Source organism: Propithecus coquereli, unplaced genomic scaffold (assembly GCF_000956105.1).
Source record: "Propithecus coquereli isolate 6110/MARCELLA unplaced genomic scaffold, Pcoq_1.0 Scaffold35, whole genome shotgun sequence".
NCBI classification, from domain to species: Eukaryota; Metazoa; Chordata; class Mammalia; order Primates; family Indriidae; genus Propithecus; species Propithecus coquereli.
The window spans coordinates 2,967,024-2,991,044 of record NW_012149174.1 but is presented as its reverse complement, the minus strand read 5'-3'; the positions used below and the strand labels follow the sequence as shown (position 1 = coordinate 2,991,044).

Below are 24,021 nucleotides of genomic sequence, written 5' to 3'. Positions count from 1 at the left end.
CAAAATGGCCTAGATCAAATCGTGTTTTGGCAGCTTGTTTGGTCGGAGGTGAGGAGGAAGTGGGGAACCAGAATAGTTTCTTAAAGGATAATCAGGTTAGAATGAATTTCATGGTGTAGCTCCATGGGGAAAAGACGTCCTCTATTGGGCAACAGGAAGCTGAGGGGCGGGGAGAACTGGATACTTGTGTGGTTTTTACACCTGTGAGCTTCAGGAACTCAGAGGCTTATTAGCCCCAGCTGGCAAATCATTTCCTTCTTATTCTTGGCTCTCTGGGTTCCCATTTATTTATTTATTTATTTTTGAGACAGAGTCTCACTCTGTTGCCCAGGCTAGAGTGCCGTGGTGTCAGCCTAGCTCACAACAACCTCAAACTCCTGGGCTCAAGCGATCCTCCTGCCTCAGCCTCCCGAGTAGCTGGGACTACAGGCATGCGCCACCATGCCCGGCTAATTTTTTCTATATATTTTTAGCTGCCCAATTAATTTCTTTCTATTTTTGGTAGAGACAGGGTCTCACTCTTGCTCAGGCTGGTCTCGAACTCCTGAGCTCAAATGATCTACCCACCTCGGCCTCCCAGAGTGCTAGGATTACAGGCGTGAGCCACTGCGCCCGGCCCCCAGAGGCGTCCACTCTTAAGTGACGTGGGCTGACTCATCTGCACAAAGGGAAAAATAAGTTCTACCTCATAGGCTGGTTGTTAGAATTGTTTGAGGTATAACAAAGGGTTCCAAACTTTCCGCCTTTTGAGAATCACACTGTCTTTCATATCCGAATCAAATGGCTAAGCCTGCACTCCGACATATTAACACATGGGGAAAGGAGCTTCCAGCATTTTCAAAGACCTGCTTTCCTCCCAGTTCCTGTCAGCCTCAGTTCTCAGCTTGCCTTGCCTGTCCTCCCTCTGTGCCAGACTTGGCTCCCTTCTTTTGTTCCCCAAGCAACACCCACATCTGTGCATTGGTGGTGTGGTGGGTGGTGAGAGCACATCTAGCTGACTTCCACTGAAGGTTTGGGGATAGGGGAAGAAAATTACAGTTTTGCCTAACCCAGTACAAAAACATGCCAACAAGTCACATCAGACAAGTTCTTACAAGTTTCTAACAGGTTGTCTTAAGTACAAATCCTCCTTCTCATGTTGCCGGAAACTCCCTTCTGTCTCCAACAACCATCCACTTTCTTTAAGTGCTTGGGCCAATGCAGCAAACCCCACTATTTTATTATGCCAAGCAGCCCGGATCTTTTTTGTTTCATTCTTGTCTTCTAGACCAGGCCCCAAGGAGCATCCTGCTTAAAGCAAAGGGGGGAGATGCATCAAGTCACTTTCCTCTCCCTTTGGCCCTTGTGAGCCTCGAGTTGCTTGTCTGCTTGGGTGGGGGTCGTAACAACACTGAACCCCAGGATTATTGTTAAGCGTCAGTGAACATAAATCCCTTAGTACTGCGTCAGAGCTCCATGCCTGTTTGTCGGTACTGTTCCTCTGACTTTGTAACTTCTGGAGAGATTCAGTCTTGTCTTTCCTCTTGCCAAGTGGCGAGTCCCTGCCGCCCGGCTCCCCCTGGCCAGAGGGAGTTGAGGACTGTCTACCGGGGGCACATTCTGAAGCCTTTGCCTCTGCAAATCTGAGTGTCCTAATACCACCAGGCCCGGCCCAGCCCTGCCCAGGATGAGCGGTAGAAAGTGGAAGCCCCAGCTGCTGTGGTCCGTTGGGCAGGTGACTGAAGTGTATAGTGACCCCACAGAAGGTCAGATCACGGGCGGTCACGTGGCCCTGGAGACTTGGAGTAAGGACTGATGAGGGTGGTCGGCATGTTTGATGCATGGTTTTCTTTGGGAACGGCCGAGAGTGGGTGGGAGGGATTGGGATGGCGTGGAAGGAAGGGAATGGGCTTTAATGGTAAGATCTAAAGTGTCTCTAACTACCAGAGTGTGTTGTGGGTGAGATTTGGTACATATGAATAAATACAGAGACGTTGGTCAGGACTTTACGTAAGCAAGAAGGGTCCAGAGGCAGAGGCGAAAGCCAGGAGCCTTGCTGAGATGACGGAGCTGCACCAGAGCCAGCGTCCAGTGCAGCAAGATCTGTGGAAGGTTCTCCAGAGGCTCACCCACAGCAGGGTGGCCCCTGAAGTCCAGCAAATTCCTGTTGTTCCATGCACCTCTCCCCTGATGCTGGGTGCAGCTCCCTCTCCGCCCAGGGGCCCTTCTTAGCTGCCTCCCTCAGGACGGGGTGGTGGCTGTGCCCAGCCGGCTCCTGCCCTTCCTGTGCTCTGCTGGGGACTGCGCTCCTTGAGCGCTGGTCATCTGTGTCCAGTGCTTTGCAGTGTGCCTGGCCCATGTGGCCTGCCTGCACACTGGACGGGGAGGACAGGGCTCTCAGGGCACATTCTGTGGGCCAGGAGGATGCAGAGCTGGCCTTATCTCTAGCAATTGGCCATCTGTGTTCCCTTGAACAACAGGGCACCAGGTGCAGGGCCCCAGTGTAGGGCTGGAGCTTGGACACCTGGCTGAGAACAGAAATGGAGCTGTCCTGTTGGGAGGGGACGTGGACAGGAGAGGGAAGAGATCCTGTGTTTCTGGTAAATGGACACTCTGGGGGCGTCTCAGGTGGCCTGTGGAAGAAGGAAGGTGCTGCAGACAAGGAGAAGCCCCAACAAGGGACCAGACACTGTACCCCCACGTCCTATCTGACTTTGGGAAGGGAGGAGGGAGAAAAAGGAAGAAGAGGGGGAAGGAAGCAGTTGACCTCCTGCTCTGGGCCAGGCACCAGGCTGGGCTCTGAGAAGATGTATAAATGCTGCATAGCACCTGGCGCACAGGAGGCCCTGGGTCGTTACAGCTATTATCGCTATTATTGACATCACTGCTAAATTCTCACAGCACCACCGTAATAAAGGTAGGTATTATTATCTCCATTTTACGGATGACAAAATTGAGATTCAGTAAAGAGAAGTAATTAGTGTAGGTGGGGTCCAAATTGAAACACAGCCTGTCTGACTCCAAAACCTGTGTGTCCAAACCCTGTGGTCGGGCAGATGTAGGTCCCCCACGGGTGCCTGGCAGGGCTGTAGCTGGTGTTGCTCAAGGGTCAGTAGGGGGTGGAGGTGGGGCAGGGGCAGGGACAGGGTGAGGGGGGGCATCAGGGAGGGAAAGAAGCTACCTCCCCTGAGAAGTTCCCCAGGGCTGGGCTGCCTGGTGTGCTACCCACCAGGGAGTAGGGGACCAAGGGAGGCCAGAGGCAGAACCCTCCCACCACCCCGCAGGCCTAGAGCTGGGAGGCCAGTGCTGGGCATTGTGGGAACAGCAGCCCCTGCAAGAGAGAGAAGCAGCCTTGGCACCTGGGAGGCCACTTCTGGGAGGACCAAGGTAGGCACAGCCTTTGAGCCTTCACCAAGCACACCCTGGCTGCCCCAGAGGGGGAGATGGTGCTTGGGTCCCAGCAATTATGCTGGTGGGTGCTCAGTCGGTGACTATATGTGTATTTATTTGTCATCGTTGTTGCCAGTATTATGGTGATCACATTCTCTCACTTTTATGCTTTTAGGCTAAAGGACCCTGAAGAAACACATGACCGAAATAAAAGCTGATTTACCTTTCCAGGTCAGAGTCCTAAGTGTCAAAATTATCAGGCAAGATCTGCCAGTGATATATGACCACATGCCTCTATTGAAATTCCTCTTTACAAGGAAAGCGGTGTGTGTTGTTTTTTCCAGCAGTGGAAATACAAATAATTCACTCTGGAAACCTTGGCTGTTTCACTGTTAACTAATTTGTTTGCTGATAAATGATTACCCAGGAGCCGGGGTGGGAACTCAGAAATTAAGTTTCCTCTGTAGGCAGAACATTGTGCTAAGTGGTTAGGGGTACTCCAATGGATGTGAGGGTGCACACTTCGTACAGCAGAGTTTGTAGGTTAACGGGAAGACGGGAAGAAACAACATGAACATATGACACGATGGGATCTGGGCTACTCACACTAGCTGTGGTATGATTAGAATAGGATGAGAGACATGAGGAAGACTTCTGGAAGGAGGTACTCAAGCAGTGTTTTGGACAAGAGAACCCAAGGTCTGGCAGGGAGAAAGGAGCAAGGTAACCTACCAAAGTCTTGGAGGAGAGCAAGCTGATGTTGAAACCGCCCTCATTGTTGTTTTGTTTGTTTTTTAAACAAGATTTCACTCTGTGGCTCAGGCTGGAGTGCAGTGGTGATATCATAGCTCACTGTAACCTCCAATTCCGGGGCTCAAGCAATCTTCCCAGCTTAGCCTCCTGAGTAGCTGGGACTATAGGTGTGTGCCACCATGCCTGATGCCCAACTAATTTTAAAATTTTTTTTGTAGAGATAGGGTCTTGCTATGTTGTCCAGGCTGGTCTTGAACTCCTGGCCTCCAGTGATCCTCCTGATCCTCCTGCCTTGGTCTCATAATGTGCTGGGATTACAGACATGAGCCACCATGCCCAGCTTCTATATATTTGTCTTTTTCTTTTTTTTTATAATTTAAAGTTTCATTTAACAGCCACTTTTCCTCACACTCCAGCACATATATTGGATTATGATAAAACCATTTGCCTTAGACACAGGTTCGCAGCTATAAGTTAACCATTCAGCCAAAATTTTTTCCAAGGGACTTTCAGGTAGAACATTTCTATGTTACAACAAAACCCACAAATAACAAACACAGACAATACAGACAATACAGAGAATTCTTAACACAAAATTCCAGGCATATCAAACGAATGGCAATCCAAAGGGGACAAACACTACCCCAAATGACACCTTGGATGGTGCCCCAAATGCTCTGCCAAAGTTTCCCAGGCCAGTGTGCATCGGGACACAATAGAATGGCTCCCGTGCTGCCGAGAGGTGCAGAGGAGGAGTGGCTGGCCTTTAATGGGGCTAGCGGTGGGAGCGAGGGACAGCCCAGCTACTGTCGGCATGGACGGATGACCAAGGCCACATGAGACAGTGGTCTCAGCACATGCCAATCTCATGTGGACAGATGACTGGCAACTAAGGGCCCACATGTATACACACACACACACACACACACACACACACACACACCTCTCTCTCTTAGTGCCCTGGAACAAAGATAGAACTCTGAACTGATTGAGATACAGTTTTGAGTCCTTTGGTGAAATGGAGGCCAAAATGGAAATTATAGAAAAATAAAGAAAAATTTGCATTTCTGTAGACTAAGATTTGTACCTGCGACTGTCCAGTGCTAAATGATAAAGATTTTCTTTCAGTTGATTTGCCTGGGATTCTAATCGACTTTCTAGAGGATTTGGGGCAGAACTCTCGGATATTTAATGTCACAAGTTTTAGTTCTGATTTTGCCTTTTGGGCTCAATGTTGCATTCCCTTAACTCCAGAGAATGCTGAAGAACAATTAATTAGAGTAACCCAAGTTTCTGTGAAGAGTAAACACAGCAATGAGTTGGAAAATCAGCACATAGTGGGCCATGGCCAGACCTGCCCATGGAAAGCCCCTCAGTGGGTGTACATAGAAAATTCCTAGGTCCTGTAACATAAGTGCAGATAAACAGAAGTTGCTCAACGTGGAGCACTGGCACAGGAAAAAAGAGCAATTGCGTCAATATTGTGCAGTAATGCACCTGAGAACCCCAAACCTGCGCATAGGCCTGGGGGATGTGGCTTGCTGGGTGAAAAATGACAGCCTGTGATGGGATATAAATCGTCTCTGGGGGCTGCAGGCCCCGTCTGGAGGGGAGAGGAGGCTTTGTTCTGGGCTCCTGGGGCCTGGTAGGTTCCTCATCCTGAGGGCTGTTGCCCACGGCCACCACCCTAGGTGCGTCCAGTTTAGGAACAAAAGGGGGACTCTGGAAGGCTGGGTGTTATGCATTTGTGGTCATCTATTTTGCAATACTGAGTAATGAGTATTTTCCTGAGTATTTTTCAATACTCGCGAGTAATGGGATATGTGTGTGAACTAGTTAATCCTAATTTGGTTTTACTCTTCAGGGTGGATTCATTAGTGAATAAAAGAAACAAGTCGATTCTAGTCTGTGTCAACAATTTAGGTTGCTTTATTTGCACACAGAAGTGTTAAAAGTAATACTTGATTTAGTGGAACCGGCGGATTTTTTTGTTTGGTCAGGAGTAATCCAATAGGGCTAATTGCCTTGTATGAATAAAGGGTAAAAATGGGCAACCTGATAATCATGCCATCAGTGCAGGGCTGGGCGCCTCGAGCCCACTGCTGGGATGTCTCCCAGGATAAGCCCACTTCCCTTCACCCCCCACCACCTAACCATAGCAACCCAGTCTTTGTGTTTGCTTTAAAACCCTGCCTCCAACATTTGCAGGCTGGGGCAAGAGTGCACACAGAGATCACATACCATGTGTCTGAACATTTAAAAGCTGTAAATTCAGCTAAGAAACCATGATATAGAATACATTCTGTCCTCTTGCCTTGGAAATGTATCTTCAGAGTGACCCAGACTACCAAGTTCGAATATAGAATTCTCGGACTTCTCAGAGGTCCACCTGTTGGCCCCCGTGTCCTCGTTTTCTGGAGACTGCCAGTTCCATCTCACATTTTAAAGGCACCCCAGTCTGCATAGCCCATTCTTTATGAATGGCTGCCTGCTGGTCACACCTCAGGCCTGGGGTGAGCACAGCATGGGACAGACCATCCTCCAGACTCGGACCCCATGAAGAGGACTAAAGTGGGTTCAAGGCCCGTGGGCAGGGAATTCTGGGATCCTGGGTACCAAAGAGTGGTCTAGAATGTGGGGTATGGGCTTTGGGTGGACACATTCCCTGGGCCCAGTGACTCGTCACCCTGTGGGGAGAGGGTGCCCAAGGAAGGCCAGAGAGAGACCCTTTAAAGGACTGGGTCTAGGACAGCAACCCGTTTTCCCTGAGTGTTTCTGCTGTTTTTTTGTTTGGGGGAGCAGAGCGTTGTAGGAAGAAGAGAGAGAGAGAGAGAAATCTCTTCTGAATCATAGAGGTTTTTTTTTTCTTAAGATTAATTTTATCTGGTATCTAACAAAGGTCCCTGCATTTGATAAAATTTGGTCTGAGCTGAGACTTGCTTTTATTACAACAGCCCCATTGGTAATAAGCTTTATAGAGTGGGGACATACAGCCCCTACTTTTGTCCAGCCACAGGCAGCTACTGATACTTTCTGTGTGAGATGACAACTTACAGATGCAGAGCCAATCACAGCCCAGGAGTTCTGGTTGCACCTGCTCACGTCCGTGCTGGACTTGGCATGTGCCGAATGATTACTTGGGTCCAGTAAGAGTTTCTGTTTCTCCCCACAAATTCAAAAATGGACCCCTCAAGTGGGTGGTATAAATTCTTGAACCTAAGTCCCTTGTCTGTCAGTCTACCATGGACCCTTTGGCAGGTGCCTCTTCCCACTGGCCTTTGGGCCCCATGGGCAGTGTGGACGGCAGCCTCATGCAGCCCCATGCGGTGGGCTGAGGAAATAGGCTGGGTGGACCGGACCTCTGATCATTCCAGGGCCTTCAGAAAACCGCAAGAAGCCAGGAAAACCACCACGTTCTCCACGGAGGTAGCAGGGGGAAGGAACAGAGTGGGTCTGAGAGTCAACTAGATTCTAGATTCAACTTCACTGAGAATTTACCAGTGAATCTGTACAAATGTCTTTCTTCTTTCTCAGGTTCCTTATCTAAAATGATGAGTGTGGATTAAATGATCCAAACCCACTTCTAGTGCCAAAATTCTTAGGTCATGTGCCTCTCATTGACTGAGGTGCCTTGTAATGTAAACAAAAGCAAAAGTAAAAGTCCCTTTTGCCTCTTCAGCACAAACAGACTTCATTCTCAGGGTGCAAAGGGGAGCCCATGTCCTGGAGGGCCCTGAGAAGGGAGCCAAATCCACTTGCCCTGAGACAGCAGGGGCAGGCCTCCTTCCACCCACCCCCGCGTGGCGGCCCTGGACTGCCTGCTCAGCCAGGCAGTCCTCCTGTGGGCTTCAGGGGAACAGGTCAATACCCTCCCCGCCCACGTCAGTTTAAGCGAGCACCCGCCTCTGTGCTTGCGTGTCAATTGACGCGCAGCAGATCATGTGGTTTGTAGACGTATTGATATAATTTCAATCTGGAGCTCCTTCCCTGTGACCTTGATAGCTCGGATGACTTACACGCGTCCTCTCAGCCCCTCCCTGTTCAGGAAAAGCCATTAATGGGTGAAACAGAACACAGTGAGAGGGAAGTTGCTGGAGCAAGCTTTCCTCACCTTCAAAGTCCTCCCAGATATCCAGTCTGCCTCCCGTTCTTAGAGATTGTTCTAGATCTTAGATAAGCACCACACCCAGAGGTAAGTACAGCCTGGGCAGCAGCATGTGGAAAGGTCCTCAGGTGCCTTGAGTGTGGGGCTGCCTTGAGTGTGGCTGTCATGAGGTTCACAGGTTTGTGGGGGAGACTGAGTGTCTGCATCGCTGGATGAAAGGTAAATGGCCTCAGCCTGTTTACGTGTCTCCCACTGGTAGTCCCGACCTGGCGAGTTGTAGGAGATTGTGAGGAGGTTGATTTGCTGAGCCCTGGAGCCCGAGCAGATGTTCAGTGGCAGAGGCACACCGAGCACCACGGGCCCTTTCTCTTCTCCTAGTGTCCACATCACCTCTCTCCCTCCCCCAGCCAGCTTGGTCAGCTCAGGCCCCACAGCGTTTCTCATCACACTTTTCTTCCCTGGCATCTGCCCTTATGTTCCCGCTTTTCTCATATGAGCATGTTAGGGTGCTGTTAGCAGCGCTGTGGGATGAAGACACCTCAGGGCCTCTCACCTGAAGATAAGAGGTGAACAGTCAAAGTGTCTGAGTCCATTTGTGTGGCTATAAAACAAATACCTGAGACCGGGAAATTTACAAATAATAGAAATTTATTTTTCACAGTTCTGGAGGCTGGGAAGTCCAAGATCCAGGTGCCGGCAGGTTTGGCGTCTGGTGAGGGCTGCTCTCTTCAGGATGGTGCCTTGTTGCTGCGCCCTCACGTCCTCACGTGGTGAAGGCGGAACAGCAGGTAGGGCTGAATGCTGTGTGGGCCTCTTTCGTAAGGGCCTTGATCCCCTGCACGAGGGAGGAGCTGATATTTAAAGGTCCTGTCTCTTAAATTATTGCTTGGGGATTAAGTTCCAACATGAATTTTGGAGGGACACAGACATTCAAACCACAGCACAAGGATTGGGGGAGGGGGTCTGTTTTTTAGGAAGCCGGTTTGGTGAAATCGTTTTGGTTGATGCCTCCTTTGTCGAAGCTGTGAAGAAGGCCAAGTGCACCTCAGCCCCGGCTTCCCTTTCTCAAATGGCTTTCTCACTCTTTGTTCCATCCCCCAGCCACAACTCTGCCCTGTGAGAACCACTTTCCATGAAAGTCTCCCCCACCCGTTCTTTATTCTGCTAAGATTTAAAGCCAGTGCTTTCCCTTCCCCAGGAACATTTGTGTTTGAAGCCTCATCACTAATTATGGGCTGAGAGGCTCTATCGCCTGTTAAAGGAATGTCAGCAAACATCAGCTGAAGGGGAGGATGTGGGGATGGGGAACACCTTCCTTGATACTCAGCTCACCTGGCATTGAAGGTCCTGTGCCAGTAAAGGACAGTTCAAAGTTTGCTGACTGGTCAAAAATTTTTTTCAAAAGTTTTTGAAAACTCTTTTTTCAACACTATACTCTGGGATGCTAACTGAAGAGGAATAAATACTCCATGGTTGATTTTAAAATATCACTTAAAGTTTATAAATGAAGGAAATGAGTCCATACCCTACCACAATAATTTAACTTAGCTGGGTCATCTTACACTGAATGTGGACTATTCTTAATGGGCCATCTTGTATAACATTGCTCACTAGCAGTTGATGCAGATGGAGAATATTTAGCGGAAAAAGATTTAGAAGTCTTTTACTCCCGGTGACTCAAAATGTGGTTCATGGGTCAGGAACAGCTAAGTTTGGGAACCATCAATCTAGTCCATTCTCTCTGTTCTACTGACAAGGAAAATGAAGCCCAGAGTGGTGAAATGACCTAATCAAATTACCAACAGATTAAAATCCAGATCCCCTGACCACCAGACCACCCTAGCCTACACACACAAAAAATCATGTTGTCACATATGACTGAAAAGACTATGTTTGTGCGCGGGGAGTTAGCTACGCTCCCAGCAAAAAATTGGGTCCCTTAGGTAGGGGTCGTCACAAAGGATAAGAAAATAATAGAAAATGAAAAATAACAAATAAAAGAATACACAGATGAAGGTATAGTTTTATAGATTTGTAAAGATAAAAGGCAAAAAGTGGGATATCCAGGGGTCCTTATGATATCCCCGTTAATCATAAGGCCATGAGTGAAGATTTATATGAGTACTTATAGGTACAGAGATAGGTTGCCAGGAGTAACAGATTTACATAATAACAGGTAGTTCGTTTTGGGTTAAAAGTCTTTCAAAAGGCATCTATAGATCCCTTAACTAACTCTGGTTACAAAGTCTTTCAAGGACAAACTTCTAAAATAAAGCTATTACTTAACAGAAGGGTTAAACAGGGATATAGTGGCTCCGTATTTCTTTATCTAGTTATTGCAGACAGAAACAGGTCATCAGAAGTCAAGCAGGAACTGTCCCTTGGGCTAACTGTTTTTAGCCACAGGTATCTGTCTCTGGGTGGACACTCTTTGATCAGCACTCATCCCGTGATTCCATGTAGACTTTGCTTTGTCCTTCAAAGCAGGTGAGAACCACAGGGTTGAGACTGCAGCAGTCACCTTGGAAAGCAGCTGCTACTGACCTTTTGAGATGCCCTCCTGAGGTGGAGCAGCTTTGGATATGCAAACTAACATGTTCACATATTCTTTCAGGTCAGAGCCCTGCAAAACTCCTGAGACCATATCTGTCTCTAATATAGTAATATTAATTTATGGAGCAACACTTGTGGAATTCCTTCCAAAAAACAGAAGGGGTTTTGCTTGACACAAAACTGAAGGCTGGCAGCAACACAAAACAATCAGAGGACTTAAGACTGGTTCTCAGGAAGTGTACAATAGGGCAAAGAAATGGTGGCAAACCCAATAAATAAAAACAAATGTAAGGAAAGGAACCCATGAACACATTTGCCACTCTGCACTAGGAGACATGCATGTATGTGTTGCAATTGTTTCCTCCTCCATAATCCCATAGAATTTTATTTCTGTTTCCCTAGGGAACCGCTTCCAGTCTCCACTATATCAGAATTCTCTATGTGTTGAGCTTTGTGCCTGGCCCATGAGCAACAGAGTGCCAAACCCTTTCTTAAAGATCTTTGTTGCCAACCTGCTAGTACTCTGCACATAGTAGGAACTCAATAGGATTTGAGGAATGGAATGCCGGGTGGGGATGGGGTGGTATTCAAAATAGTCATCTGATCAAATACTTATTGCTCCAGATATGTGCTATGGAATGAATGTTTGTGTCCCTCCTCCCACCCCCTTTCCAAATTTATGTGTTGAAACCCTAATCCCCAAGGTGATGGTATTTGGAGTTGGGGCAATTAGGTTTAGATTAGGTCATGAGGGGTGGAGCTCACATGATGAGATTAGTGCCCTTATAATAAGAAAAGACCAAAGCCCTCTCTCTCTGCCACATGAGAACACAGCAAGAAGGCAGCCATCTGCAAACCAAGATGAGTGCCCTCATCAAGTAGCGCATCTGCTGGCCTCTTAATCTTGGACTTCCCGGCCTCTAGAATGGCAAGAAATAAATGTTTGCTGTTTAGGCTACCCAGGCTACAGTATTTTACATAGCAGCCTGAATGGATTAAGACAATGTCCATTACACTGAACTAAGCAGTGAGTAGAATACCAAGTTTATAAAACACAGTCCCACCCTAAGTATATTTGTAATCTAGTAGGGGAGATGAGTCATGCTCTTTAAAAAATATATTCAAGATTATAAGAAAATATGTTACAAGGGACATTTGAAGGATGTAGACCCAAGCAAGTTTCCCAACCCTATAAAATTCTTTTTATAACGAATCATTTTAAATGGTCCCTTTATTTTCCTGAACTAGAATTCATGAATGATATAACTAACTTATACATGAACAATATAACTAACTCACAATCAGTATAATAAATTCCTTAACTCTGATATAAAGAAGAAATAAAAGCTATTTGTAATAAAATAGTGTGTTTCAATATATAAATGCTCAGGCACATTTACGCCAAAAATATAATGAAGTAGTCAGTTATCAAATCAATGTTACTGGGACAGCTACTCATGCAGACTAATACAGATTTATTGTCCTGGAGACTGCCGTACAAGTAGCATTACTGTAGATAATGGATGTTTCCAAAGTGGTGAACAAAGGTAAAGTTCTGAACAAAGCAAAGCATGTTTTCCCCGAATTTTCACGGAAGTTGAATTCTTAGAAAATGCAGTGTACGTTAAGACTGTGCAAACAGTACTTTGTGTGTAAAAAGGAATTAGGTTCCAGGCTCAGATAATTGAAAATAGGTTTTTCACTTACCTCACTGCCTGGCAGTGCTATAGAAAGTCGTGGGACACATGAACCAATTCTTCCTTATCTGGAACTTACTATACATCACAGTCTGTCCAGCACCAACTCCACCACTGATGCCAGCAGAGCTCCCACCCAGCCCTCATCACGGTGACAACAAGCATCCCCTAACATTTCCAAAACACCTCTAGTGGGTAACAGGACTTCTCCTGAGAGCCCTGGTGGAAGGAAAGCAGGGCAGAGCTGGGCTTCTCCTACTTCAGTGCACCCTCACGTCCCTGGGGATGTTGCTAAAATGCAGATTCGGGAGGTCTGGGGTGAGGCCTGAGAGTCTGCATTTCTACTGCCTATTCCCAGACCAAGTCTGGAGAGGTCAGAGGAAGAAAAGATAACTTTGGGTTTAGGTAGCAAAGATTTCATAGAAAAGACAGGAACACAAATAGGGCCTTGAAGGATAATCAGACGCGGAGCCTATGACATCCCACAGGCGGGGCTGCTGGGAGGCAGGTGCACTGGGGCAGTGGAGAGGGGACCAGCAAACAGTGCCCAGCGTGAGCAAACAGCCTTGAGCCTACATCGGCAGCACCGCTGGACGGGCAGGGTAAAAACAACAACTCCCTCTTGGGGTTGAGTCTGCCAGACCCTGGTGAAGTTCATTTCTTTCAATAAATCCAGCAGCTTCCCCTTTGATAAATACTGTCAAGGCTGGAACATGTGGTGCTAACAAAATATGGTTTTAATTTGGGGCCCACTGCACTCACAGTTAAATACTGTGTGTGTACGGAAGCAGACTCACAGAGCGCCAAGTTAATATGCCTGGGCTGAAAATGGCTAAACCCACGAGGATTCAGTTATACAGATTTTGCTGCTCTGAAAGGCAACCTAATCACCATCATCAGTTTTAATGCTCCAAGACTCTTTGTGAGCATGGAAGCTTTTAAAGTTCAGCCATTTGTGTGCTTGCATCCAGCTCAGAAGTGGTGGCACATTTGTTTTTCTGTTATTTTATGCCTGCCTTATTGTCATATGTTGTTTGACATTCGGAAGATAACACGCTGTTTTAATCAACGACTCAACACCGCATTAAAACTTGATGGTCCATAGCTTTGTGGCACAGGGAGGTGAGGGGAAGGAAATGAGGATAAGAGTTTAGCAACAGACCAAGGCTTGTTCTGGTGGGATTCATTCCTGGGAACACAGAAACTCTCAGTGTTTTTGTGTGTCTGTGTGTGTCAGTTTGGGAACAGCCCAGGGAAAGGAAACTGGCTAAACGAGTTTCTGTCTGGCCTTGTCATGGACGTTGCTGGTAACTGGACCTCCAGGCCATCATGAATAATGAAGTCTGCTTCTCCCAGAGCGTAGGTCACAGCAACTGCACAGAGGCATCGCCCAGCAAACCAAAGATGACAGCACCTGGCCAGTAATCTTATGGGGAAACAAACAAAGCTGGGAATGTGGTCAGCAGCAGGTGCCCTCAGGGCGGTGGGAGGGCAGAGAAAATGAGGAAGCCCGGACTGACTGCGGGACACAGAGCAGTGGGCCCTTCCCAAGACCAGCCCCTCTGGAAGGTGAAACTGAGGGAAGGATCAAGCCAAAGATCAGAATAATTTCCTCAGTGGACTCGGAGCTTATCACAAAGCGAATGCCGGTACAAAGGGAGCAGCAGGAATTCTTTCCAGGAGGCACCTGCCATGTTGTAATTTGACATTATCAAAAACGTATTTCTTTTATTGTTATATAATCACAGTGACAGAAAAAGCCCGAGATCTTGTGAGTAGCAACTTCCCAGTTAGTCATTCGTCAGCGAGGGATCTTCTAAGGTAGAAAAGCTTTGTGAGAATCCTTACACTTTGAATATATGTACTTATTTGTTGTGGCAAAAGTGAGGCATTTTTGCTGTAGACAAACGGAAGACACTGAAAAGTGCGGACATTGTTTAAAAATCAAGGAGTGTCCTCTTAATTATGAAAGGAAGTCTTTTTCTGGGCTGCTTAAAATTTTAAGTTGTTATAGAAGGTGCTTAGGAGTAATCAGTGAGGACTGAGTAGATTGGGGGACTCTCTGGGTCCCCTATGTTTTCTCTGGTTTTCTGGAGGGGGAGAGGAAAGGCAGCCCCACCCCACCCCAAAAGCTGTTAGTTGGTTTGGAGCCAGGGGGTTCCTGGTCAGATGTCATTCAAGCCAAGTGAACATCCAGGGCATGGCTGCATTTGGCGCTTACTTTTTTCCTTGGATTGCTTCCTCACTAATGGAAGGGGTTGAGAGGAGGGCCTGGCAATTAATCCGGAAAAATAATTCAGACTTCTACTGGTACAGAGACGTGTACCATGAGAAAGGGCAGGGGAAAGGAGGATCTGTTCCTGCGTATTCATCACCGTGATGAAATGCTATAGGGACAAGAGGTCGGTGGGTGTTTAACCCAAACCAAATTAGCAAGTGGAACAAGCCTCTAATTGGAGGCCTGGATTCCAAAGCCATTCTCCACCTGACACCTTTTAAAGATATCGCTGTGGCATCTAAATTTCATGGATTTCGCTCATTGCAGGTCCCCAAGCACGTGCAGCAATGATACAGCACAGCACCTGCTTCCAGCAGCCCTGAGCGGCGGGGCTAAGTGGAAAGAGTCAGCATTTCTCTTTTGGGTTCCCTGCCACTCCAATTTGTAAGTTTTTAACCCCCTCCAGGCACCTTGTTCTGCCCCAGCATATCTCTGCCATGCCAGTAACTAAGAACAAAGATTTTTATCAGGAGAACTTCTCCCCTACTCTCAGTCCTTTAGGGTCTGGGGAAACTGACGCCCCCTCAGACTGTGGCGTGGAGCCTTTGAACCACACCTGGACCAATTATTTTACCTTTTTTCATGGCCACATGACTGGTTCAGGGATAGGAACATGACCCAGGCAGAACCCATGAGATCCAGTGAGATTTTCCCAGGTACTTCTGGGAAAAAGGCTCTCACTGTTTCCTCATATTGCACACCTGAGAAGGTGCAGGACTGAAGCTGTTACCATTCTCTTATGGCCACAGGAAGGTGGGATTAATTCTAGCAATGATGTAGGTAGCTCTGCAAGTTGAGAACAAAAACAAAAAAGCAAAAAACCTGTGTTCTCAAAAAGCAAAAACCTGTGTTCTGATAACACTATATAATCCCTAAATCCAGTTATGTCTGGAGCCAGCCCTACCGTGGAATTTTAACCTGGACTAGTTGATAAATTCTCTTTTTGCTTAAGCCAGGTTTACTGCCACTTGCAATCAGAAAACAGATACACCCAAGAACTTTCTATTTTTTCTCTTTATTAAAGAGAAAACCTGCTTTCAGGAAAAGATCGTCCATTCTAAATTATGAACAACTATTAATAATTAATAATAATGGTTCAAAGTATGACTCCTTCAAGAGACTTTCCGGCTTTCAGAATTCATTCAGCAAATCTTGAGTGCCTTCTGGTGTAAACTGACAGGGGAGAATATGCTAGGAGGAAAGGGTACCCAAACTTTCCAGCCGAACCCAGTATTTTAGTATCTAATTTTGGCCATTCAGATCAGTTCCAGCTTCTGATAATGGCTGAGTAAATTGTATCTGACTAACCCTCCTGCCAATGACAATTATACATTCTGGACCTCAAACACAATAATAACAATAAAACCTGTTTGAAGGTCCTGGAAAACAACCAGTGTGGTTTGCTTCTGCAGACAAAAACTGGAGAAGACATGACCCTCGAGAAAAGGAAATCACATGGGATAAGATACACATTTCTCAGACTTTTCCTTGGACAGCACTATCCACTTCCCACAGTGGATAGAGACAGAGCTCATGCAGAAAGTGGTAGTCCTACTGAGCTGAAAAGTCAGAGGCTGGAGTTTGGGTCTTCCACAGCAGCAGGAAATTGGGGAGGAGAGAATCCTGCAAAGGGAGTCTCAGAGGGGGAGTCCCCAAATCTGTGCACAAATATCTCTGACTCCTGTGGATCAACAGGGTGAGGAGCAAGGAGTGCAGCAAAAAATAACAGCTGGAAGGCTGAAAAGAGTTCCTTTGTGTTGGAAAGATGGAGCTTAGAGTTCAATTCCCATCAAGTTAGAGGTGCATGAAGAACACCTAAGGCTTTCTGTTGAGACCACAGGAGTAAGGATTACTTCTCAGAACTAAAGGCTATGTTCTAGGACCAAAGGAAAAACCAAAATAGACCCACCATAACAATGCCTGAAATCATGTCTCCATAGCTTCATTGTTCAATATAGTAACTTCTAGGCACACGTGACATTTGAAATTTAATTCAAATTAAGTAAAAATTAAAATCTAGCTCCTTAGTCACACTAGCGACATTTCAAATCCTTATAGCCACATGTGGTTAATGGCTATTGTATTGGACTGCACAGATTACTGAGCGTTTCTATCATCACAGAAGTTCTATTAAATGGCATTACTCCATAGGATCAAGAAACTATGCTACTAATTTAATTGCTTGATGGGACAAATCTCAAATTTCTTCCTAGGAAGATAGCAGAATACAGTCTCTTTAATGATCATCCAAAATGCTCAGTATGTAATTTTTAAAAACATATTACTAATTGTACAAAGAAGCAAGAAAATGTAACCCATAGTGAAGAGAAGCAATGGGCAATAAACACAGACCCACAGACGACCCAGATGTTAGAATTTACAAAGACTTAATTACTACAATAACTAAGTTAAAGAATCTATAAGAAAATATACATGTGGTAGGTGAAGAAATGGAAAATTTCAAGAGAGATATGGAAATTTTAAAAAAACCAAATGGAGATCCTGGCACTCAAAAATATATATCCGAAATTGAAAACTCATTAGTTAGAAATTAGTAGAACAAAGAACAAAACATATGAAATTATCAGTGAACTTGAGGACAGGTCTATGGATATTATCTAAGCAGATAGAAAAAAAGACCAAAAGAAAAAGAACTTGTGGGATCATATCAAGCAATCTAATATACGTGTAATTAGAGTTCCAAAAGGAGAGGAGAAAGAGAATGAAATAGATGAAGTATTTAAAGAAAAATTGGCTGGAAAATTTTCAAATTTGGTCAAAAACAGTAATCCTAGCAAACTCCAAACAGGATAATTTCAGCCATTGAGATGTCTCTGTGACCCCAAATCCAGTGTCATCTACTCACTGACAAGCTACAGGGTAATATGTGGACCAAGAACTTCTGTAAGTATACTAGGGCCTGAGGTGAGGGTACAAATATTCAGAGTCATTGATGACACAGAAAATTCCAGAGGTCCCTTCTCAAGATTCTGCTGACTCCAGAAAACAACTCTAGAGCACACTTTTCCTACCCAGTGATCTGACAGTCCTCCTTCAGGCCACCCTGAGATAGGGTATCCACACATTTTGAAAGTATTATGTTGATTTGACTCCAGTTTAAATTCAACTTGAAGAAAATGTTATATTTAGATGGAGAATAACAATGATTTCTGTAGAGCAAGAGAAAATGAGGGAAAAAAAGAAATAGATAATAAAGCTAACTCAAAGCTACATAGTCCCATATCAGGAATCAAGTGGAATGGAATAAAGAAAAAATGGGTCAGAATTACCCTCAATGATACATACATTCTTGCTAGGCCCTTAGTTACATGGATCAGGCATTTATGAGTACCCGTGGCACTTAGGATGCTTTCTGTGGCAAGTAACAACAGCAGCAGCAACAATAATCATAATCTTAATAACTTATCAAACTAAGTATAAGGAATTTTATTTCATAAAACTGAAATTTCAGGACTAAACTTTCCGGACATTTAGTTACTCCTCAGATGGCTGAACAAAATGCCAGACTTTTTAGTTGCAGACTTGGGTGACTACACAGATCCAGAGCTGGTTGATTCAGTAGTTCAATGATGTCAACAAGGACTCACATTCTTTCCCTCCCCATTCTGTTCTTCTTGTCAAAGGCATCATCTGAAAGTTGGTTCCCTTCAAGTTTCAACAGGGCTGCATACTTGTTCACATCTAGCAGGAGAAACAGAAAGCAAGAAAACTCTTCTCTTAAGCAAGGAATATAAATCCTCCACTTTAGTCTTATTCAGCCAAGTTAAGTTTAACCTATAAGGAAAAAGGCATTTGTCTTAGATGCTAGTAACAAGATTTTAGAACAGATACAGGTAAGGACTTTCAAGTCTGTGTTTCTAGACAGTTTCCTAAAATGGGCCTCTGATATTAGGGAGATTCTGGAGTTACATATCTTGATAATTTAGAAGTAAATATCCCTTAGCAACAGTTAATTACAGTTTCATTTATTTTACGTTATTAAAGAGCAAACTGATGAGCCCATGGAGTTGCTATTGAAGCTTTGTCTGATTGCCTACATCATGGAGCTTTCTTTAATATTAGACGTTTTTCCAGCCCCTCTAGGTAAGGCAAGTTCTGATAGGCAGCCATGTGTGTGTTTGAGACCTTTTGTAAGCATTTTAGGTGATAGATGATAGATAATATATTGCTAATAGTAAGTCAATCCAGTCATAGCACCACCCAGAAAATATTGAGGGCTCTAACAATAGCAGCAACAAAATCCAAAACAATAACAACGAAACCAAAAGGAGAGGGAACACTGACTTTGATGAGTTGAAAATTATGGGGAGAGTTTTGACTGGAAATATCCAGGTGGGAATAACTTCTTATGTGACTAAGCAATCCTGTTGTGTACTGAAACCAGTTTGCTAAGTGTGTTTTCCACACATAATTGAATTTGCGCTCTAGGTTGGCCTGTCCACGAAGGAGTATGAGTACACTTCTTGGGGAATGAGAAAAACAATGGCAAACATGTGTGGTCTATTCATCAAGATGAAGTCACAGTCTGTATTCTAAGAATTAGTAATCAAGGTCACAATGAAAGAAAAAAGACTTTCTGGGAAGGTGAAAGGAAAAATTGGTAAGTTTAGTTCTACTGTTTACATACTGACTTTTGTTTTTCTTAAGGATACCTACAGAATTTGTTTAGTCATCCAAGGTGCAACTAAAAGTCCTGACAGTTTAGTTCTGTGTCATCTTTTTAATTAATAACAGGTGTCAGTTACACTGCCATGCACCTGGAGGTGACCTTGGAGGTAGCCCAGCTGCCCCTTAAGCCCACTCATTGCTCTAGATGTGCTGAGCGTGGGTGGAAGCAGAGGGTGGATACCCAAGCAGAGGTGAAGTGAAGTGAGCGTAGAATAGAATTACAACATGGAGAAAATCACTGTAGGACAATACAAAGTACGAGGTCGAATGATGAGTGAGAGGTAGACATGGGGAAAACAAGAGAACGCTGGCTTAAAGCCATCCTTGGTGGTAGTGAGAGGGGGTTCTTTTCAAACCACAGTGTTTGGCAAACTAGGAAATAAAGAGACAAAGGTAAATATCATGCCAGACTCAGCAAATAGCAGCTAGAACCAAAGAAGCCCAAGGACAGCTCTGAGCATGGAGAAAATACTGCTGGGTAGGCATTGTTCCCTAGAGCCGGAGCATGCAGAGTCACCGTTTAAAGTGAAGGGCAAGTAGAGTTGGAGGATGTATACATCTTTGAAAAAGGAATAATGCTTTCTGGACACAGACATTGGTTTCAAAATTATCCCAATGGCAATTTTTTTCACAAGCCATGACCCCCTCCCCACATGCTCCAGTCGAAGACTCCCTCTCTAGCCCTGGTTAATTCTGCTGCCTCTGCTCACATCAGGGGGCCTGGGCGTCTCAACCCTGACATTGTCTCCTCCACTTCCTTGCCTGAATTGAAACTCGTGGCCCTCTTAACTATGCTTCCACACCCTATTGCCCACGATTAGGAAGTGAGGGTATCTGCCTCCCCATTCTCTGATGTGGCCTCCAAGCATTCCTGTAAAAATGGCTGCTCCTCTAAGTTCGGGTATTGTCCTTCTTGTCCGCTGGCCTCCTGGAAACTCCCTCTCAGTCCCCAAGGACTCTCCCTTCTAGCTCACAATATTTCCCCACACCTCAACCCCACCTTCCTCCTGAGAGACGTCACTGTACCCATGCGTGACCTAGTCAACACTCTGGCCTCCAAATTCCTTAACGTACTTTGCCACCTCCAGCATCTGGTCTTGTGCCCCTGGGCTGGTCCAGTCACACCCTGGACCTTGTCATCTCTCAAATCTCCCAGTCTGACCACACCTGCTCTGCTCCTCACTACACGAGGCCCTTAGAGCCATGGCTACTCGGCTTTTCCTCCTTCATTAACCTGCTCTGCCTTTGTTTCTCTTTGAAGTCACATTAGATTCCACAGTCCATTATTTCAATCACTGTCTTGCTAATATCCTGAACTTACTGGCCTATTTTTCCCTTTTATCACATCCACCTAGAAAAACAAACAAACAAAGAAACCAATCCTAGAAGAACTCAACTGCATACCTTGCTTATGTTTCCTCCTAGGCCACACAGCATGACTGGAGAAGGCCCAGCTCACAGTCTGCACCCAGTCATCCCTTCCACTGATGCTCGAACCGCCTCTACCCCTGGGCAATCCCACTGGCCTTCTCCGGGCCCTCACCCTTCAGTCTCTGAAACAACCAGCTCAAACTTTCTCCACTTCTCCGAGCTTTGAGCCTCCATCTCATCCCCGCACTCTCAGCGGCTGTCTTTGCTCTTACTCAGAGGGCAGAGATGCCCTCTGGTGGGAATGACTTCATGGCCTGCCACCTGCTGCTATAAACCAGCCTGTACCTGTGCCGGCCTTTGCTCTTTCCTTCTGACAAAATGGAAGTGATGTCTCTCCTCTTACAAAAGTCAATTTTCTTCCCCATGCTGTGGATTCCAGCCTTCTCCAGAAAGATATGTTACCAATGATCCCCTTTTTCTATCTTTGACTGGTTCCTTTCTAATGGGTTCTTTTCATCAGCATCTAAACATGCTCTAGTCACTGCCATTCTTAAAAAAATTCCATTCTTGGACTCTGGGGGCTGGGCCTAGAAGAAAGGATGGATGGATGGATGGAAAGAACATGAGCAAGGTGAATGAAGGGTCAGGCGAAAACACCTTCCTGAAACTGCCTGTTTGCTGGGTGCAAAGGTCAGCTAAAAATAGCTTTAACAACCTCCTTTCATGGAGGTTGTTAAAGAAATTAGCAAATGGCCCTGACCCTTTGCACATGTCCTTGGAAATAAATACAGGGAGGAGCTTAGCTGAGGCGGCCATTTTCTCCTTCAGACGTTGGCCTCCTCTCTCAACACTGTTTTCGAGTAATTATTCCTTCACTATTGAGCTCAGGAGCAAAATGCAGACACTACACTGGACCCTAATTTTCTTTCCAGATCTACTCTTTTCTTCTCCTCCTCTTTGCTCCCAAGCTGAGTGGGAGAGCTGTGCGTAGGCACTGTCTGCCCTTATTCAATGCCTGTTCACTCATCAGCTTCCTCCAACTGGCTTCCTTTTGTGCTCCTCTATTAAAACTGTACCAAAGCACCTAGTGAACTCCACGGCCCCGAATCTCAATGGGCACTCCTCGGTCTTCATATTATATGTGACCTCTCAGCAGACTTCAACAAAGTTGACCCTCCCTTCTTTTGGGAAAAACTATTTTTCTTGGCATCTAGGCTACCACACTCTCCTGGCTTTTCTCTCTCCCTTGGGGCTCCTTCTCTGTCTCTTAGCCAGCTTTTTCTCTTCTACCTGACCTTTAATTGTGGGAGCTCCTCGGGCTCAACCTCAGATCCTTTTCTGTCTGCTTAAGTCACCTCATCCACTCTTATGGCCTAGTCCCTGTGCTGAGCTTTCAAATTTATAGAACAGACCAGACTTTTCTACAATCTCCCAAGCCACCACGTACCTGCTTAACACACACACCTCTGTTCCGAGGGGGGGGCAGGTCTATGCAAAGTCCTACTCCCAAAGTCTGAGGAAGCTGAGAGGCTGAAGAAAGAGGCTGACGTATCCAGTTTCTCAGAAAGAAATATTTAGTAGGGACTAGGGAAAGAAGCCATATCTCAGGCAGCAACTAGACAAGATGGTGGGGCCATTACCCCCCAGACCCAGGGCTTATTATATACCATAGGGAAGCAACGTATAGCACAATTGGTGTTGACCCCTCAGGGAAAGGCAGGAACTATGTGACTCTGCCTAAGGGCAGGATTTACAGTAATAGTAAAGAAGAAATCTTAGAGGCATTCCCTGAACAGGGGTTAAACAGAAGTCAACATGGCAGATTAGTATCCAAGATGGAGTTGCTTTAGCCTCCACAACATCAAACTAAGTTTACTGAGAACTAAGCTCATGGCCTTTCCTAACGTGCTAAGGAATTTTTCATTTTCCCCTCCAGATCCACGCTACCCGGGAGGCTGACATACTTGGCTATATCCACTGGCTCCCTTGCCTCTGGCTTTCCCCCAGGTGTGGCCGCTACAGATCCCTGGGAGGAGACTGGAGATTAGGGAGAGGATGAAGTCAAGGTGTTTATTCCCTTAGCTCCCTCCCTGAAGTTGCCACAGACCATGTGAGTCCCTGGACTGAAGGTCACGGCTTCTCTACGGGGCCTTCTCCACATGACCTTTCTCCCTAAACCGTGGGTGGTACTGCACAGCTGCTACTAGCTTTTGGTTATTGCCTTCTCTCTTGTGACGTCCCTGTGCCCTATCTACACTGTTGTAAATACCTCCCTCTTTCAATTATCCTAGTTTGAGCTTACTACTTGTTTCTTGCTGGTAACCTGACTGATACAGTAATCGATACTGGAAGTTGCACCAGGAAATAGATCCTCAAAATGGGATTCTGGGATTGGACAGTCCTGTTTGAGGAGCTGAAGGATGGAAATGGACCCTAGTGATTGGCATGCAGTAGCATCACACTGATTCAAGTTATCAGTGATCATAGCATGGGATGAAGTGTCGGTGAAGGACAGGACATGGGAAGATCAAGTAACTGGGGCTGCCTTTCTCCATTTCCTGATGCTATTACAGAATACCACAGGCCGGGTAATTTATAAATAGAAGTTTATTTGACTCACAGTTCTGGAGCTGGGAAGTCTAAGATTGAGGGGCTACATCTGGTGAGGGCCTTCTTGCTGCATCATAACATGGTGGAAGGCATTAGAGAGAACACCAAATTCCTGAGATAACTAATCCTCACCTGTGATAATGGCATTAATCCATTCATGAGGGCGGAGCCCTCATGACTAGTCACCTCTTAAAGGTCCCACCTATTAGTACTGTCAAAATGGCAATTAAATTTTAACATGAATTTTGGAGCATTCAAACCATAGCAGTGGCACTTAGTTGTTCTGTCAAAGGTAGTGATTTTAAAGATTGTGGCATCACCTGCCTTTTTCTTACAGCTACAGAGAGCATATATAGGCAAAAAGATAAATTAAGATCTATGACTATATATTGAAGAACACCTGTGGAGAGTCAAACCTCCATGACAATCTTGAGGACTCTCAACAACCTACAGTTGTTGCAGTTAACAATTAATCCTGGATGTCATTGCTAAGTGTTGCAGAGTTGCCATGCCAACGAAAGGTCCAACCTTGCCAGGTCTCTGATGCTAATGCAAGGCTCTAGGGGAGCATGGATGAGGCTGAGAACTTTGAACCT

At 45.7% G+C, this 24,021-nt stretch overlaps 1 long non-coding RNA gene across 1 annotated transcript; it reads left to right on the top strand.

Annotated features, from left to right (window-relative positions):
- Nucleotides 1–8,942: 8,942 nt before the first annotated feature.
- LOC105815914 lies at nt 8,943–23,452 on the top strand. The gene is made up of 4 exons (XR_001137766.1): nt 8,943–9,015; nt 15,023–15,139; nt 19,205–19,376; nt 22,752–23,452. It is a non-coding gene; the product is annotated as an uncharacterized LOC105815914 (long non-coding RNA).
- The last annotated feature ends 569 nt before the right edge of the window (nt 23,453–24,021 follow it).